The sequence below is a fragment of the Solenopsis invicta genome, chromosome 16 (genome assembly GCF_016802725.1).
Source record: "Solenopsis invicta isolate M01_SB chromosome 16, UNIL_Sinv_3.0, whole genome shotgun sequence".
Classification (NCBI taxonomy): Eukaryota; Metazoa; Arthropoda; class Insecta; order Hymenoptera; family Formicidae; genus Solenopsis; species Solenopsis invicta.
In genome coordinates this window covers 17,999,297-18,014,741 of record NC_052679.1, presented here as the reverse complement: position 1 = coordinate 18,014,741, position 15,445 = coordinate 17,999,297, and the positions used below count along the sequence as shown (strand labels likewise).

Genomic DNA, 15,445 nt, shown 5'->3' with positions numbered 1-15,445 from the left:
CACCTCCATCACGGCAATCATCATCACGGCAGCCACCACGGCGTACATCAGGGACAGACGCAAGTGCTCCTCGCGGCCGCCGCGGCCGCGGCCGCAGCCGCCGGTGGCGGTGGTGGTGGCGGTGGCGGTAGCGCCGCAGCCGCAGCCGCAGCAGCAGCCACGCAAGCACAGCCGCAGCTGCTCTATCAGCCGTATCTAATGCCGACGGGCGGCTCGCCATCGTCCTCCCAGCCGTCGGGCTTTCCGCATCATCATCAGCATCTTCATCATCATCACCAGCAACAGCAGCAGCCGCAGCAACAGCCGCCTCCGCCGCAACCGCATCATCATCATCATCATCATCATCAGTCTGTAGTTCAGCAGAGCGGCTTTATAGCCGGCGACGTAGGAAATCCGGCCACGGCGTTAGCCTTGTAAGTGTGTGTGAAACGTATCGCTTTTGCCTTCCCTTTTTTTTTCGTAAAAGAGATAGGCTTTATTTATTTTGCCGGGAGAGGGTCTGTGTGCGCGAGCTTAGCGCTGATAACGGAGAGGAGTCGCGAAAGGAGAGAGAGAGAGAGAGAGGGGCGCGCGCGGTAAATGTGCAGATGCAATCGCGGCAACCAGTCAAGGTTGACTGGGTTTCCGCGCGCGGTATACGTGGCGAGATTTCCGCGAATAGCGATACCCTTTCGCGTGGGAACTCGCGTCTACGATTCTTCTTCGCCGAACGACGCGAGAAATCGCAAGAGAAAATGAAAGGGAGTCATTGGGAGGTTTCTGAAAAGTTGCTTTTGCCGATATTTCGTGTCAGTTAAAAAAGTATATGAGGACCTTACACCGTCAATAATACTGTCGGTAGCAATAAATACTGAAATATTTTTGATCGTGTGTGGTTAATATTAATGAATTGATGTAGAATACTGACAGTGATCTAAATTTCTCGATTCTCGAGCGTCAGCGTGTGGTAGGGATATTGACAGTCTCAATACTCATTATATAAAAAAGGACACGTCAGTCGTGTTCATCAGCAGCATAGTTCTCCAATCGTGAACAATTGCAGAAATAATCTTAGGTCATAAAAATACTGACGTACACCGTCAGTATTGCTGTTACAATATTGCTGATCAATGTTATTGATCATGTAGGACCCGTAATAGAGTTGTAGAAAACTTTCGATTCAAATTATTCAAACGTCCGAGACACTCGAACGTCGGATCTTGTCATCGCGTGTAACTCTCTTTGATGTCGAGGTCACCGCTTTAGGCGTGAGCCTCCGGCGACCGCTGGCAAAAGTGAGAATCTTAGTCGAGATATCATCGAACGTTCAGCTATCCACTTTGCAGTCCTACCTCGTAACGTAACGGCTCGGCTTCGACGCCGAGTCGCTCGCGGCGGTCCTTCAGGGTCGATCGAATCTTCACGGATCGTTGCGCGGAACTGGGCCGATTGTGGGAATTACAGGAGGGTCGCGGTTCGCCGATCTCTCTTTCGATCGTCGACGATGATTTACGGAGAGTAACGGGGTTTCGCGAGGGGGAATTCGTGACGGTAGCGCGGAATCACATCTGTCACGTACGCGTACGTGATGGACGAGCACGTCGCGATTATTACGATCGGCGAGCGCATATACGCATAGTAGAGGCGTATGCGCGTGGCTGCAGGTGTACGATCGGCGGCGGCAGCGAGGCGTCAATTTGTCACGTCGGCGAAAATAGAGCGCTCGCGTTCCGCCCGCGGCGGCGATTAAGCCTCGCGCGAGATGGGCGGAATTAGAGCGGCGTAGGATAAACAGTGGTGTAATCGCGTTAGCAGCGGGTAACGTGCGGGTACAATATACACTCGCGGGGAACAAGAGAGAAACTTGTCGGTCGGTTCCTTTGATCGGAACCGTCGCGATCGAGTTCCGACGCGTTAATGCAGCCGGCACATCATCGCGCCTCGGGGTGAATGACCGCGAGCGCGCGTAGCGAACCTCCGATAGAAGTTCCTACAATAATCTTTTTTTCCATGACGCAGGCACTTGTAATTAATAATATCCACGGTACGCCGGTGAAAGTATAAAGTGCATTCCTTCTCGTTTCCCGTATCTCGTTTGGAGTGCCGATAACATAATTTCGCTCGCTGCCGTGGGCCTTATCTCGAAATAGATGTTTGCACAAGACTTTAACAGAATTAACAAATATCGAACGCTCGAGAAGCATCAGATTTCCAAAGATGATAATGTATTGTTATTTACTCCGAGGTCGGATTCCTTATCGTTTGCGTACTGTGAATTCCTGTGAATTCGATAGAAACACTTGCTTTAGCTTTCGAGAAGAGAGAGGAGAGACAAAGAATAAACATGGGGGAGAGACGCGGAAAATTTTTTGGCGATATTCGGAGGACAAAAAAAATTGCACAAGGCATTCACTCAAGGTCGTCTCTCTCGAGTATCGCGGAATCTCGCGCTTTGACCTCGCTGCGGTCGATAAAGCTCTCCCAAGCATTTACAACTCTCGTAGTTATCTATCGTGTGCTGGAAAATACATTGCGGCTAGCGATGTAAGATATCGACAAAGTTTAAAGAGTTATTTTCACAATATTTATCTAAAGTGTCCGTTATCGCTCGCGTCTCTCCGCGTATTATCGTGCCTTTAAGCGTCTACTTTAGTCGAATGTTTTTTTTTCTTTTTATTGCTTCCCCTTCGTTAACTTTTTTTCGATAACCTTTATTTACTTGGATCTTCTAAAAATTATCTGGAAAAGCGCATTTTATTAATAAATGACTGCGCACATTTCATTCGAAAGTGCGAAAACACTTTGGCAACAAAAGATTAACCAAGGGAGATTAATGATTAGCAAATATTGTGATATCGCATATGTTTGGTACTTCATCATCTAAACAACAGAGACAGAATTTATATCTGAACTGTTTGTGAAATTTAGAAAGAAAATTTTTCTGTATAACTTATTCATGATAATGTATGTCAATCATATTTGCATAAAATTTGTCAATGAAATTGAAATTTTCTAGAAGGATTGGCCAGAACGTTACCGCTATAAATTCTATACGTGACAAACGATATTTTAGCAGATACAAAAAGTAGTGATGCAACAAAAATAAATTTTTGTTGTGACACCTAGAGATTTACGTGCATCAGGGAAACATTTTTTTGAGTGTCGAACGTCATTCTATCGATTCGTCATGTTTTGAACAAAATAAAAATCGCGGTCCATTTGCGTTGGTGTCAGAATCAACAGACACGGACTGATTGTGAGCGGTTTAGTGAACAGGCGATTGCTCACGATCCAGGATCCAATAATTCTACCCACGAGTAAGACGCACACGGGTGACGCGAGAAAGAGAGGCGAGATGTTTGCAAACAGGTTTCGATTCGCAATGTCGCCGGGGTTTGTTGCATAACATCCGGCCGCGACGTTCAGCCCGCGCCGTCTGTGATCTATACCATCCGCGCCGATGTACACGTCATCGCGTGTAATTAAACGGAATTCATTGTGTTCAGCGTGACGTGATGCGCGGCGACCGATATTTCGGGGCGAACAACCCGGAACGAAACGGATTTTCTCTCCTCCTTCATCTCCTCCTCCTCTGCGGGAATTCCCGTGATTCGTACATTCGCTTCGTGGCTGATGCATAAAATTTGCATTACCGTTTACCGCGAGCGAGTATCTCGTGCATATTCGTCCGGCAAGCTGCATTTCTGGGTCTCTCTCTCTCTCTCTTTCTCTCTCTATCTCGTGATAAAACGACCAACAACTTTCTCCGTAATGTATTCTCGCAATTGTTTCATCGCGCCAGAAGATATTTTCTTTGCGACGACTTCTTTGCGAGATACTGCTAGTTCCTTGATATCGTTCCCGTTTATTTGTTTTGTATATACAGGCACACTTCTGTATCAGTGTAATTAGATTGGAGCGCGCGATAATGTATCGTGCAAATATACGTATGCGAAGAGTCTAGAGATAACAAAGTTAGTAAATTTATATAACTTACAACTTGCTTCACATATCGAAGAGTGGCTCGAAAAACTAGAATGGGTTTTATACCATTATGAAGCTATTTGTTATATTATTGCTCCGCGTACGTTTGCGGAGTTCAACGCTGCTGCGCGTGATTAAAAAAAAGGGTCGCCGTCAGATAAGCGCGGGAATGGCCAACCGGTCGGCGAGACATTTACATTTCAAATATCAATTCGTATACCGTGCACCAGCAAAAACGGTTGTATCAGGAAAGAGAAGCGGCGAACGTGCGGCGGTCGCGTCTCGTGAAATTCGCTGACCGTACTTGCTCGAGCGTGGCATAACAGAACCTCTGGTAGGATTGCCGATCGGAAGATAGGCAGCCAGCCCGCTGCTGCCTCCGCCGCCACGGCCGTAATCCCTTTTCCCTCTGCCCGAAACGAATCTCGGCCGGTAATCGATCGGAACGATACTCGGCGACCCTGAACCGGAACACGGGGAAAACGTTTGATGGGCGAGCAGCCGAGTGAAACGCGGGGCTGACCGGTTCGACCGGGCGCGGTTAATTAGTCACCTTTCGTTTTCGTGCCGGCAACTCTTTCGCTCGGCGTCGGCGGTGGTCTTAATGTCGATCTGAAATCCCTCCCGCGATCTTACACGCGAGTAAACGTACAACCGGTCGGAAATGGCGAGCTGGCGGTGCAACGTTAAAGGGGAGTGACGACTTAAATGACCTTACGTTGAGAGAGAGAAAAAGAGAGAAAGAGAATTCTAGCAATCGTCTAAACTAGACTTTATTCTCGTCAACGCGAAGAATGGAGATTCGACACGGTTATGTAAGTTCATGTAAGTTCATTCGCTATTTCTGTGGGATTTTTATTGCGATTTTTTTGTTAAGGTGAAAATGAATTTTATTAGGCTACTCAAGATTCCATTGTACCTTCGATCCTTGACTTGTCGATATATCCGACATCGGTATTTGACCCGACATAAAATGTATAGGTTTCACATTCCTGGGTGAAACAGCATCATTATGCACGCGACATAACGCACAGACGTAACAATGATTAATATTTCCCGAAACGAAAAGATGCCGTAACAGGTTTTCCTTCTCACAGACAAAGGCCGAGTGCCCTGAAAAGGTTTAAAATGTCTATATATGGTTATCTTTTAAACCGCTTTTTAATTTTTTCACCTCAGGTAGTAGAAAATACACACAAAAAGTCTACGTTCCTTTAAAATATATAAGGATTTGATCTTTTGTATTATTTCTCTACCTGCAGTTTCGTGAAACGTGTTATAGAGAAAAATGAAAAGAAAAAGGAAGACGCGTGAGGAAAATATATCGCAAAAAGAGAAAAATAGGTAGAAGTAGAAGTAGGGAGAGAAATAGGAAAAAAGGTGCACACATAGAGGTGCTTTCCATTTAATGATACGCATCGACGCTGTCCTGATTTTTCTCTAACAAAACAACGATGACTGTGCAGAATTTGTTGTAGCGATCAGGGAAAATCAAGAAATCAGAAAAAGTCGGAGACTAAAAAAATTTATTAACCTACAAAATTAAATTACTATACATCAATTTTTAATTTTGAAATTTTATTTCTTTAATTATTAAATAGAATTTATTAAATTATTTAAGGAAATTATGATTTTTAAATTCTACAGTGAACGAATTGCAAAAAGCCATTAACAGATATAATTAAAAAGGAAAGGACTTTTGCAAAATATAATTTTATATATATTAACGATGTTTCACAAATTACAGCAAGATTATAAAAACATTTTACGAAATATTTCATATAATCATGCCTTTTTTTAATGCGAATGGATTTATTGCAATAAACGTTATTTATTTTTTATATAAATAAAAAGATAAATACTGCTCTCAAAAGTGTAATAAAGTTTTTGTTTTCTAAATGCATTAAAAATACATTAAAAATATAATCAAAATTTTATTTTATATTGTTATTTTTCATATATTTTAAAAAGTTTTGTTTGTAATTAATAAAAATTTTATTATTTTTGTTGTTTCTATTAAGTGCTTTTTTTGCTTCGATCAGGAAATTTTTTTAAAAGGGGAAAACCCGGAAAAAGTTAATGAATATTTTTTACTAACAATCTGTTGTATCAATTTGTGTCATTAAATGAAAAGCGTCTTTCTTCGTACATAAGCATACAAGAAAGCTGTTCTATCCCAGACACTTTTCGAGATCGTCAAGGTCAAAGTGGCGCGTCTTTCTGTGGCATGTAATAAATAATCGGTGTTGTGTCGCGGAGTAATCTCGGCTTTATCAGATTACGCCAATGGCTCATAGTTATACGCTTTTAAAGGCTTCGCCGCGATATCGCTTGAATGATAACAGCGTGATTGATGGCGCAAGACGTACAATAGTCATATAAACATATGGGAGATTCGCACGATCATGCCAGTTCTTTCACAAGTTTAGGCAAATTTCTTTTTTTGCCTTTCAAGAGGTAAACGCTCAAGAGAGTTTCGTGGAAACATTGACCGCTGGTAGAAATATCGTTTCGCGGAAAGCTGCCAGAGTTTCGATTTAGTTTAGAACTTTACACAATACGATTACTCGCTGAAAGAACCGACAAAATAGACACTACGGCGAATTCTCTCGAATGGTAGAGCGCTCTGTCTGCAAATCATCAGAGTCGAGAGTATATTCATCAAGAGAGAGAGAGAGAGAGAGAGAGAGAGAGAGAGAGAAACACGATTCTTTATCGCCACAAGTATTCGCGCATAATTTACACACGCACAACTTTTCACTTTCTATTTATCCTCATCTAGTAATTTCCTCATTTTCTTCTCTGCATTATATTGCAAATCTCTTTACCGTATCATTTTACGACTCTGTTATAGTTGCTGCAGCGTTACGTAAGTTTTTAAGTATCCTTCAAATCATTCGGTCGCTATCTTTATTATTCTAATTGTATAACTTTCGAGCGTCGTGAAATCAAAATAGAATTCCATTCATTCTCTTTCTCCCTTCTCGCTTCTCTGTCATTCATCGGAAAAAAAAGATAATAACAGCGATAGTGCGACGATTATATATGTTAGTTCGCAAAACACGCTATCTGACTCATCGAAGGTCGGCGCGCGCGATACGATCGCGGGTCGCGTCGATATTCCCGATCGTGCCCCGCGCGCTCTTCAAAAACATCGAGTTTGTTTTCGTTCGCTGACAGAAGCGAAAACATTCCGCTCCCGCTTTTCCGTTGCATTAATTTTCGTAAGTGTTCCGAACTCGCGCTTTCGGATATTGTCTCGTCTTCTTAAATTTTGATACCAATGTCAACATTGAAGATCTCTCGGTTGACGTTTTACAGGCTGACGGAGTACCTGCGCAGTACGTTTGTCATTTTTCACGTAAGAATAGTCACCGATTCGAAATAAACACCTTCTGTGGTCAAAGACCAAATAATGGTGACGATGACCTCATTTGGTCTTTGGTCACAGCATAATGAAAGGCGTCTCGCATTTATTTAAAAGATTTGGTATTTTACGAATAGCTACTCGTACAATCGACGTTCCAGAAATGCAGATCGGCAACTCTTCGAAAGTTGATTCTCGTTTAACTGAGACTTGAGACGTTCAGGCGAATGACGAAATAGAAAACGATCTTTCTGATGTGCGATTGAGCGATGAAAATTTACTGTTCGCTTAAGTCAAAGCGATCTTCAGTACTCTAAGTACCAAAGTACTTTAATTCGTGAGTTCCAATATTTGCCGTTTCAAATTACAAATATTCCTAAGCAAATATCGACTCTAAATTCCGAAGAACTTCCGAAGAATCTATCGTTGAAGATCGGACACTCTATATGCTGGTCGGTCGTTGCGGTCGGTTTTCCTTCTCGGTTTGCAGCCCGCTTCTCATCAAGTCTCTCTTTCTCTCTCTCTCTCTTCCTTTTGCTCGCTTCTCCCGTTTCTCTCGAGAGCCAGCGCTGAATCACAACCGCAAATATCCTCCTCCGGTAACTTGCTCCACCGGCTCTCCCGGCATTTCGAGCTCCCACGGAGACGGGCGGCAAGGAAAAACGACCGGAGGACGGGACTGGCCGCCCGAGAAAAGAGAGCAGCGGTAAAAGAGACGGTGCAACGCTCCGGCTACAGTAGCGGAGGTGGAGAGAACGCAGTTCCTCGTCGTATACTTTGCGATGCGGCGATGCTGCGCTCCGCCGAGGCCACGATCTAGGTCAATAGAGAGCTCGGGTTTCTCTCTCCTCGGCGCGGCGCGGCACGGCGCGGCGGCGTGGCGATTCAGCACGCTCTGTATTGGGACCGCGGACTGCAAAATTGCTTTTACACGAATCGTCCACGTATCCTCTACGTGCTGCTGAGAACCGGTCGCGATGCTTGCAACACAACGATCAAAAAGTCGATGGAAACGACTTTAAAATGATATTTAATCGCGTCATTAAGAAATTATCGACGTTATATTGCCTTTTACTCACACGTGCGAAGTAAAATCTTAATTTATTAATCTGAATATTTTTAATTTTATTGTAGGAATCAATAATGATTATTATCTTTATTACGAGTGTATTTGTGTAATATATATAGCTAGACTGCGCGTATAGGCATAAGGAAATAATGTCAAGGAAGTAACAGTAATTACCAAGTTTTAACTACTGCATTTGCATTTCTTTGAAAAGAAGCGAAAAGATCATATTTATTAATATAAACTATATTATAAATTATGCGTCACCTAAATAGATTATGTATAGAGATCATTTAAATTTTAATGCATATAGCGTTACAAATAATTAGCATGTATTAGCATGCTAAACCGATCTGCTTTTAAATAATATATCAGAAATAAATTGCATATTTTAACATCGTTCAAATGAACACGGAAATTCGCATATCACGGTTCGCAAAAAAAATAAACTAGAATTATAATTGCGTTATATGAATATGTAAGCTATAATAGGAATACTTATTTTAAGCGATGGAATAAATTTGTGCACGTGCGTACTCTTTAACGGATGCGTAAAATGCTTTATGTGCTTAAGTTTCTTTTTAAATATTTTTCTCGATATTTCACGTAAAAAAAAAAATGACGCGCTCGATGAATCTTGCTCGCATTAATTTTCGGAACCATCGGTACGTATCAGCGCGTGCTCGATAACGCGTTAAATGCACATGCGGCTCATCCTCGAGTGATCAAAGTGCGTGAACTTCGCGAGGGTACAACGAGCAGCGATCATTCTTGAAAAAAAAAAGCTCGTTGCGCAATTACGCATCATTAAAGACTGATACATGTGTATAAATGATGGATTCATCGTGATATGCAAAAACCCGTCGTGATAGAGGAAGTTGTTTGCGGTAGATAAAGCGGCTAGACTATACCGATTTAACCGATTCCAGGAGTTGTCGCGATAATGAACGTATTTAAGAAACATCTTCGATCCTCTGCACGCTCGCGAGCCGAGAAGTTAAATGCTAAACACGTATGAGAGACGTTTATTTGTTTTCGTCGTCATTACTTTTTTCCCCGATCCGTCCGATCTTTATTAATGGAAATAATCGCGCGCCAGTTGAGGCAGAAGCTTTGTTATCGTGCGAGAGCGAAAATATATATTCGATTCGAACGGTCGCTCACTGTATATAATCACCTTTAATCATGTATAATACGTCACGTTACACTCATTGCACGTGGGACGACTATACGGCTACGCAGGTAGTCGAGGTATGTCGCACGAGCGTGCGATTAACTGCTCTTAATTTCTTTATAATCGCGCCGCGATCCGATAATTGCATTCCACGCTGCTTCCGTAGCGCGTGTGAATTCATTCTCGTTATCGAGCGCGTGACCAGTCCGAAGGTCGATGTATCGCGTTGAAGTATCTCGAGTAACTACACGCTCTTCGTCTCTCTTTCTCTCTCTCTCTCTTTCACTTTTTTTTCATTCCGCTCGGCATTTTGCGTTTACTCTTCCTTAGAAAAAAACGGTAACGCCGAAGCGGCTGTTCGCCGTCGTTATCTTATCGCTGCTACACGCAGCGCACGTTATCAACGGCAGGCCGACCATATCGTTATCATGTGCGTTTGTCACCGCCCTCTTCGCGACACATACACACACACTCTCTCTCTCTCTTTTTTCTGTATCTCCTTCGCCCTTTGGCTGCATCTGCAAACGCCGCTGCTATCGGCGAACGCGAGCGAATTGCGGAAACGGCCGCGCGAGAAATCGCAACGCGTTTAAGCATTCTGGAAGCGTTCAATTAGAAAATTTCCATCCATTAAGATACTCGATGCAACTTGATACAACTTGACCTCGATGTCTTACGACTGCATATTATTAATAGGGAGGAAAAAAAGAAAAATATTCACGATTTCGAGAATGTAAGGAATTGACGTCAGTTAATGTCGAGTTCGCACTTCAATACAATTGTCGCTCATCGATCATCGATTGTTCTGCTCAGTCAGCAGTGATCAACATTTATGACTGTGCATACCGTAAACGCAAATAAATATATATCTGCGATGTCTTTAAATCAGTGGCATGACATCGTGTGACTCATCGAGAGTGTGTAACGTCCGCTTTGTCTCTGTCAATTGACCGGAGATAAAATATAACGATACTTAAGTCCGTTATTTTTATATTCTCAAAGAGCCCGCTGTTTTCGAACGTTCTATATATCTCTCTACTCGCGGCGGTTACAGAAAGAGAGAGATATCGCGGCGTATCGCCGAGACACCGACATTTTCTCGCTGAGCACAGCCGCCGTTCCCCTTCCGCTGATTTACTGGAAATAACTTTGCGTTGTCTTTTGTACGTTTCGACAGAATAACCTCGCGCGAATTTTCGTTACGTCACGTTGCGTAAAGCCAATTGTTCGCGTGCTTCCGCGAGCTAAAAGAAAAATCGCTTCTACCCCGCGCACATTCATTATTCGGCCCGCTCTGTATTGATTAGCTGGCGGTTTTCCCGGCCTCGGCCTCGGACAAAGGAAGCGCGCGCGATTTACAACGCAGCCAAAACGGCGGTCGACGGCGGCGGCTGCTGCTGCGAGTTAACGTTGGATCGCGCGGAATTCGTGGAAGAAGATGGAAGAGCCTGCGCTCCTCGGAGTTGGCTCCGATCCCAGCTGGCTCCGGACGTGTAAACGGGGGCGAAGTAATCTCGCACTCTCGGAACATCGCGCGCGAGAGCGTAGAGAAAGGGACATTTATTATCCGCTCCGACGGTGTGTCTCCTTAATCATTTTTACCCCCCTTCGATCGAATTCGCATATACTGTAGCGCTTTAGGTAAACAAAGTGCAGTTTCAGAAAGTTTTCAATCCATCCAAAAATATTATTTACTCAGTTGGTCCTGATACCTCGTTTACTTGCAGTCGAGTTAAAAATTTCTTAATTGATTTATTTATGTAAATAAAATAAAATTTAGAGTAATAATTTAATATATTATAATAATTTAATGAATTATCAAATAATTTAATATACAATATTACGTTGTTTAATTTCTCGAGTGAGATAATGCAATTAATGAAAGAGTCATGAGAGCTCGTACAACGATAGCAATGTCATCTCCGGAAGGTCGATGTAACTGCTAGACATTTACAGCAGTTTCGCATAATTTTCGTCTCTATTAATCATTCGAACATGCTAAGGAGCTATTCATTTGCGTAGAAATCTCGTTCTACGTGCCAAACAGCTGCATACGCAAATGAAATGGTGACGCGCAACCGAGAGAATTAAAATTCATGAAACCTATCAGCATTAATATGTAAAGTAATCACTCATTTATTTGCTAATCTCTCTCGTCGCATAATATACTCGCGCAGCTCTTGTTTTGAAGCGCAAGATAGCCCCATTGTATCTTAAACATTTGAGTGTATCGAGTGCATCGTTTCGACCATGCCCCCGAAGGCAAATGATTTATGAATCTCGTGCGTAAACTCTTTCTCATCACAGATTATTTTCGATGAACACTTTCGTTATTCGGGTCACAGCCTCTGTGAAAACGTGCCGGTTTGACGTAGCGAGAGGAAGCCATCTCGGCTTATCATCGACCTCGGGTTCATCTTGTGGAAGATCGTTTACCCTCGAGAGCCGAGAGACGACGACGACGATGACGACGACGACGACTCGTTGGCAAGAAGCGCGACTTCATCCGGCAGACTTATCGATTTTTATTTTAAATCCCGTCCCGCGCGCGGTTTATTTTGGAACGTGCGCGCGATAATCGCTATTTTGGGACCTGTGAGATACGCATCGACGTATTTGTGCTGCGGTCGACAGGAATATACGATAGAAACCGGAATCGTCTTGTCAATCTGAAAAATTCCTCAAACGCCAGAAATGCCAAACTTTTCTCTTTCCAAATGTTGTTTGTCTTTGACAAGTTGCTTGCGGTATCTGTTTGCGTATTTTATAAAATTGTATACATCGATAGACTTTTAGAACGTTTTCCTTGGAATTTAGGGAGATTGTCCAGAATTCTTTCTCGCGCGGTCTAAAAATGTTTCGAGGATACTCCGAAAGAAACGTTCTTCAGTGACCTTTTCTTTGCCCATTTTAGCCGAGTACGTGCTTTGTGTTTGATTCCTACGCGAGTGATTACCATGCACAAATGAGGGCAATGAAGCAATGAATGAAGAATTTACCGTGTATTAACTCTGTTGGAAACGAGTCTTAATTTACAGACATTTGGCTTGCCCAATATATAGTATATTTCGTTTGCATATATAACGCAAACGTTATTTTTGACGCATGAAAAGCAACGTGCATTAATTCTTGATTCACGTATCAAAATATATAATGAGCCAATACGTTTAGTTAATCCCAAAATTACTGAGAGCTACAATTCCTACGCATTATTTTCGTGCGTGATATTCGGCATTGGTCATTTACATCGGAAAATGTAATTCACGTGAATTCTACGTTCATTTCCGTTTTACAATAGAACGCACTAAACGCAGATAATACGTTCTTTTTAATAGTTGACCTTTGACATGCGCGCGTGACTGTAAAGCGATGCAAAATGCAAAGTGTTTGCTTAGTGATTGAATTACAAGCTATTTTCACGCAACAGTTCGTAGAATATATCCTGTTTGCGTGGCAAGAAAATTATTTCACAACAGAGCGAGTCTTTCTTTCTTGACGCGATAAGTAATTCCGTTGGTTGTCGGAGTATTCTCTCTCGTGCAACTTATTTGTCAAATGAGACAGTGCCGTTCCACTTCTGCACAATCACTTTTCCAACCGCTTCTTTATCGCTTGTTTTTTTTTTTTTTTTTTTTTTTTTTTTCTTTTAACGTGCAGTGATTCAGTTCGATTTACGCGCTACAAATTCTCGGTAAATTCCTTTCGGTATCATCGTAAACAATTCAAATGTAAGCTTCCTTTCCGCATTGGTAAAGAGAATAACAGACGGAGATAAACATTCATACACAACGAGCCACGCCTGTCCGACTGCTCGGGCCGGTCGGCCAGCCAACTAGCCAATTAATTTTCCCGCGCGTTTCCACGCGGAAAAAAAAGAAGAGAACCGTCGCCTCGTTACCCTCGTTCGCTCAGACTGTTGCAGTTTCTCGCATAATGTGTTTCATTCTACGACTGGATCGGCGCCAAGTGCATGTTTACGGAAATCTCGGCGGGGCGGCGGCGGCGGACCGATAAGGGGTGGGCGGGGAGGAGCGGATCGAGTAAAAGACTAGTTTATTCGCGGAAGCCGCCGGACGGTGCCGGAGACAAAAGGCGAGGAATCACGGATCTTGGATCTCTCCACGCGAGTTATAAATGGCGATTTGTTTATGGAAACGCGATATTGCGGCCAGGAAGCCGCGCGCGAAGGAGGAAGGAACGCGTACGCGAAAAGTGGGAAATCCCGTTGCTCTCCCGGCAGGGATGACCTTTTGGCGCGAGTGATCCGCCGAGTCGCTCAATTAATCGTAATCATCCATTAGCGTCACGATGCTCTTTCTCTCTTTCGCGCGCGACGAGGGCGATGACGATAATCGACGAAAATTTTACTCATATTAGGGTTATCGAGCCTTACGACATCCTCCGCTTCGCTAGGATAACACAATTATTGGATTTCGATAATGCACAGCGCTCTTTCTCTCGCTTTATCTCACCGGCGTAAATATGATGATCCATGCATTGCGATACGGCTCGATAAGCGTGATGAATTCATTTATTTGTTTGCGCGTTTGTTTAATCTCTCAAACATGTGTTGTAACGAGCAAGATTTATTTTCAATTTTAAATGTGCACGCTGGCCTATTTTATGATACAAATGCATTAAGTTTTGGACAAACGTTCTGGAACAAACATTTGCACTTTTTGTTCTTCAATGTATTTCATAACGTAACAAATGTGCTATCTAATAACGCTCATTGTTTCTTGCAAAGCAAAAATATAAAAGAATAATACAAACAATTCTAGATGGTGTGTGATTTTAACACTAGTAATTTATTCTCCTACACGATATTACACAAAAACATTTCAATTTTATTTAGTCTTGATTCAGTATTTCGGATTATCTGCATTCGATGAGATGATCTTCTGATATAAATTCAAATGTTGCCTCATGTGATATGGGCTCTTACTAATTTATGATATACGTTATTGTGGATTAAAATTGTTGTATAATTAATTCATGAGTTAATATGCGGTGATAAATTGATACTGGTTTTGCTCAAGCAGATGAAGACTAAGTAAAGTCGAAACGTTTTTGTGTAATTTCATTCAAGAGAATAAATTATTATTATTAAGATTACATCATCTTATAGAATTGTTTGCATTATCGGTCGTTTTTTTCTTCTATATTTAATAACATATAGTTTAATTATAACATTATTTCAGAAATATTAAGAGCACTGTAGATACATTCGTCCTCTATTTAGACATATTTTTTCTATTAATAAACCATCCTCTCATCACCTTCGAACAATCATGACTTGCAAGCAGAGAATGGGCAATTTTTCAAATAAAGAATAATGAATAACGAATAAAGTTTTATTCGAATAAAAATTTATTCGTCTATCTTAAATAAACATATTTTCGAATAAAATTTTATTTATGATTAAAGAATCATTTTTTATTTGAATAAAAATTCATTTATTATTTGTAAATATAATCTCATTTATTATTTGTTATTTACATAATACTAATAAAAATTCTAAACAAAATTTTGTAAATAAAATTTTATTTGTATTACCAATTCAAATTATTGTTTTCCAACTTAAATTGAGACGTGTTTAAGACCATAATAAAGTATTTTTTTCATTAAGTATTTTTCTAGTTAATGTCAATAATGAATAATGCAAATATCGAATAATGCGAATAACGAATAAAATTGTATTTAAATAATCATTTAAATAAAAAATTATTCGAAAAATAACGGATAATGCCCAACTCTGCTTGTAGATAATTCTCAGATTAAAGTCATTAGACTGACTGACTTCCTCCTTAAAGTTAAAAGAGTAGGCGTCTGAAAACCGTAAGAAGTGACGTCAGCAATGTCGCGAAATCCTATC

General features: G+C 41.6%; 1 protein-coding gene across 5 annotated transcripts in view; it reads left to right on the top strand.

Annotated features, from left to right (window-relative positions):
* Positions 1-15,445, top strand: part of LOC105207370 (probable JmjC domain-containing histone demethylation protein 2C) — a 301,096-nt gene that overhangs the window by 240,936 nt on the left and 44,715 nt on the right. The window lies entirely within an intron of this gene.